General features: G+C 40.2%; 1 long non-coding RNA gene across 1 annotated transcript; it reads right to left on the bottom strand.

Annotated features, from left to right (window-relative positions):
* Positions 1 to 383: 383 nt before the first annotated feature.
* LOC148671262 (uncharacterized) lies at positions 384 to 4,305 on the bottom strand. The gene is made up of 2 exons (XR_015936668.1): positions 4,261 to 4,305; positions 384 to 918 (listed from the first exon to the last, which is right to left on the bottom strand). It is a non-coding gene; the product is annotated as an uncharacterized LOC148671262 (long non-coding RNA).
* Positions 4,306 to 4,963: the final 658 nt, after the last annotated feature.

The raw sequence follows: 4,963 nt of genomic DNA, 5'->3' as shown, positions 1-4,963 counted from the left end.
AAAGTGAATATTGGGGTGTCTCTAGTGCTGTGGGATGCTGCGTTTTAAATTGAGCAGCTCCTGATGGCAGGACAAGGAGTCTTAGATAGATAGATGCAATTTCTTTTCATGGGATCAATAAAGTATCTATCTTAACCTTTTGATTTGAAGGGAATGTAAATAACAGCCAGGTTGTCTCTTTGGTAGTGTTGTATCTGGCTCTGTCAACAGTGCCTTTTGCTCCTTGTGTGGATAAAATCATACTTATGAATTTATCACAAACATTTAGGCATTCTCTCCTTCTGGGGTTGATTTTATCATTGTGAGTGGCCAAAGGTTCCTTATATATTTAATTAAAAGTCTTTAATTGTACAAAATTAAGAAATTACAAATGAATGACAAAATGGTTTTAAAAAGTTTATTTTTAAAAAGGAAATGTTAAGAAAATGTCTATACATTTCTGCACATCAGAAATGTTACATTCAGAATTCTATATCAATTAATAGTTTTATTTCAGAAACATATTGTACAAGAAAAAAGACTGAGTGGAATAGGGAACTTTAAAGTCTCCCTGTTTTAAAACACAAACTGCAGGTCCTGTAGACAAAGTCAATGAGGACAGTGACTCACTGGTCAGAGCTCTCAGGTGACAGACAGTGTCAGTGTGGAAGCAGTGGAGTGAAGTGGACTCAGGTCACAGACAGTCTCAGTGCTCAGAACTGTTGTAAGACTGTGTGACTCTGTTGGTGAAGCTCTTCTGTGTCTAGACCTGCTGGAGGAGGTTCTCCCAGACAGCTCTGTCAGTCTCACAGCGCCCATCCTCTCCCTGAGAGTCATCCCCAACATCATCATAGTCAGTCCTATCAGGGGCAGGGTCTCCTTCTTCAGAGGGCAGTGTGGGCAGGACCCTGTCCACTCCAGGGCCAGGCTGGAGGACACCTGACAGAGAGACAGACTTGTCATGATTTGTCAAATGAGGCAGTTATTGAAATAATATTGTTACATATTAGAATTATGAAAATTGTGAATATCAAAAATGACTGAGTAGATAAATTAAAAAATAAATTAATCATAACCCCCAACTTTTAAAGATTTTGCCAACAATATTCCCAAGCATTTGGTATAGTTAAAGGCACATAAGAGATTTGTTCTTTGGAACAGCTTTATTGAAAAAAGTACAATTAGTTAAATATTTGTTATTAACAACACTACACACACGAAATTACACACAACATAAATATACAGCACGCAATTACAAATTTGCTAACAAGGTGTTTTAGACACCTACATCCTAACCACCCAGAAAATCCTCAAACTGCTACCAAGTATTCAGCTTTTACAGAAACACCTATATAAAAGAAAGAGAAACCAAACCTTCTAAACCTAAGACATTACAACCTACAGTAAAATCTCTCTTTGTGAACCCAATTGTTACAAAATGAATGGGAACCTATCTCCCTGTTCTAAAGATGCTCCCACTAGCCAGGAGAGGCCCTCTTTAACTAAGGGATTCTCTAAAAAAGAAATAAAAGTTTCTAAAAACAACAGAAATGCAAGCTCTCTTTATGAGGGTCAAAGACTAAACTCCAGTCTGATCTTTCCAGTTGATCTGGACAAGTAGTAGAAGCAAGAAGTAGCTCTCGCCTTCTACCAGTCCTGGACAGTTGATTGACAATCATTTACCCAGAACTTTATGGTTGCTTTGATCTCTGAATCTCACACCTCAGCAAACATCTCCTTGCTTTGCAGCCACTAGTCATGTACTGTAATTGGAATTGGAATTGATGACATTACCCAGGTGTACCTAGATTTTTTAAAACACTTACATAGTCACAATAGTGTAGTGAATGGGGATTTTAATTTTCTGTAACAATAAGAAATTATAGCAGTATATTTTGAGAGTACTTGTAGACTTTTAGAAACTAATCAAACATAATAATCTATAGTCTCACACATGTATTCTAACCAGACAATATACAATTTATTTATATAATCATAATTTGCATAACAAACAATAAGCATAATAGAACATACTGTATCTGAGAAGTACTCTGCTTTGATATCAATGGCTATTAGTGGACTAACAGTTATAGTATACAGAATAGATGTAACAATATTGTCCTCAAAAGCGTTTAATAAGTTTTTTTAATTAAATTGTATCTTTTTGGGAGAATTGATGATTCAGTGTAGAATTCACTTATACAGTGCCTTGCGAAAGTATTCGGCCCCCTTGAACTTTTCAACCTTTTGCCACATTTCAGGCTTCAAACATAAAGATATAAATTTTTTATTTTATGTGAAGAATCACCAACAAGTGGGACACAATTGTGAAGTGGAACGAAATCTATTGGATTTTTGAAACTTTTTTAACTAATAAAAAAATGAAAAGTGGGGCGTGCAAAATTATTCGGCCCCTTTACTTTCAGTGCAGCAGACTCACTCCAGAAGTTCAGCGAGGATCTCTGAATGATCCAATGTTGTCCTAAATGACTGATGGTGATAAATAGAATCCACCTGTGTGTAATCAAGTCTCTGTATAAATGCACCTGCTCTGTGATAGTCTCAAGGTTCTGTTGAAAGCGCAGAGAGCATCATGAAGACCAAGGAACACACCAGGCAGGTCCGTAATACTGTTGTGGAGAAGTTTAAAGCCGGATTTGGATACAAAAAGATTTCCCAAGCTTCAAACATCCCAAGGAGCACTGTGCAAGCGATCATCTTGAAATGGAAGGAGTATCAGACCACTGCAAATCTACCAAGACCTGGCCGTCCCTCTAAACTTTCAGCTCAGACAAGGAGAAGACTGATCAGAGATGCAGCCAAGAGGCCCATGATCACTCTGGATGAACTGCAGAGAACTACAGCTGAGGTGGGAGAGTCTGTCCATAGGACAACAATCAGTCTTACACTGCACAAATCTGGCCTTTATGGAAGAGTGGCAAGAAGAAAGCCATTTCTGAAAGATATCCATAAAAAGTCTCGTCTAAAGTTTGCCACAAGCCACCTGGGAGACACCCCAAACATGTGGTAGAAGGTGCTCTGGTCAGATGAAACCAAAATCGAACTTTTTGGCCACAATACAAAACGATATGTTTGGCGTAAAAGCAACACAGCTCATCACCCTCAACACACCATCCCCACTGTCAAACATGGTGGTGGCAGCATCATGGTTTGGGCCTGCTTTTCTTCAGCAGGGACAGGGAAGATGGTTAAAATTGAGGGGAAGATGGATGCAGCCAAATACAGGACCATTCTGGATGAAAACCTGTTGGAGTCTGCAAAAGACCTGAAACTGGGACGGAGATTTATCTTCCAACAAGACAATGATCCCAAACATACAGCAAAATCTACAAAGGAATGGTTCACAAATAAACGTATCCAGGTGTTTGAATGGCCAAGTCAAAGTCCAGACCTGAATCCAATCGAGAATCTGTGGAAAGAGCTGAAAACTGCTGTTCACAAACGCTCTCCATCCAACCTCACTGAGCTCGAGCTGTTTTGCAAGGAAGAATGGGCAAGAATTTCAGTCTCTCGATGTGCAAAACTGATATAGACATACCCCAAGCGACTTGCAGCTGTAATCGCAGCAAAAGGTGGCTCTACAAAGTATTAACGCAAGGGGGCAGAATAATTTTGCACGCCCCACTTTTCATTTTTTTTATTAGTTAAAAAAGTTTCAAAAATCCAATAGATTTCGTTCCACTTCACAATTGTGTCCCACTTGTTGGTGATTCTTCACATAAAATAAAAAATTTATATCTTTATGTTTGAAGCCTGAAATGTGGCAAAAGGTTGAAAAGTTCAAGGGGGCCGAATACTTTCGCAAGGCACTGTACTTATGAAGTATCAATGCTCTAAAACCACAGTGAGGAAGACCTAGTAATTTCTGAGCCTAGTAATTCTCTCTGCAGTCAGAGAACAGAATTCCTGGTCTTGCGGAATCTAAAGCTTTATTCTGCCCAGACCTCATTCCCTCATCATTAATCAGCTGCTGATCAATTTAAATCAATTTAAATCTGATTGGCTAGGTGTGTCAGTAGGTGGGTTTCAGTGACACTGTGATCTTTGTGATCTACCTTTGTACAATTCAGGTCACTCAGTCTTTATTGGCTGTTATTGATCCTTGTAGGACATGACAGAGTGAAGCTACCGCTACTGCAAAATGCCTGATTCCCCCCTGTCTTGGATGAGAGTGCAACAGAGATGGATTACTGGAGGTTATCTTTCCCATCCCTGAACTACCTAACCCACACCGAGCCCCCTGGCTGTAGCCCCTTTTACCTGAAGTGGGGTCTTCCTCACTGCTGAACACATCACTGTACCCAGAGGGTGTCTCATCAGAGAGGAGTCTCCCTGTGAACAGAAGAGCAGGTCAGTAATGGCTCTGTCATTCTGACACAGACTGGCCTGTCAGAGACCTCTTCTCTTCCAGGTAGTGTTTATTTGCAGATATGAAATTAGGTTGAGACTAATTTCTAATGACAAAGGCTACTGTGGGCTGGTACTGGGGGTACTCCTTAGTCTTTTTTATAATAACTCACCTGACACAGTGTCTGGACTCTGGGGCACAGTGATGGCATCATCATAGTACTCAGGGGCCTCTTCTTTCACAGAGGACATCAGCTTTCCTAAAGCACACAGAGCACAGCTTCACTGTCACACATCAGCACACTGAATTATCTAGAGCACAGGACTGCTGGAGCTCATCAGAACACACTGATTAACTGAACATCACACAGGATCTAAAACTCCAGGCTCTAAGTACAGGAGATCAGGGGGAACCTGATTTCCAGTCCTATTCACAACTGTAATAAATGTAAAACAATTCCTAGATTTTCAAATAAGATGTTGAAGGAAAACAGGGCAGAGAAAGTTTGGCTGTATTTGGACAGAGAGGGTGGTAATGTGAACCCTATGAGATACTGAAGAGGAGCCGGACACTGTCAGCAGTGACCCAGACTGAGTGATCAGGGCTGAGATCACA

This window comes from Lepisosteus platostomus, chromosome 5, assembly GCF_059453375.1.
Source record: "Lepisosteus platostomus isolate fLepPlt1 chromosome 5, fLepPlt1.hap1, whole genome shotgun sequence".
Lineage (NCBI taxonomy): Eukaryota > Metazoa > Chordata > Actinopteri > Semionotiformes > Lepisosteidae > Lepisosteus > Lepisosteus platostomus.
Note: the sequence above shows the minus strand (reverse complement) of the source record. Positions and strands in the feature narration are given on the sequence as shown.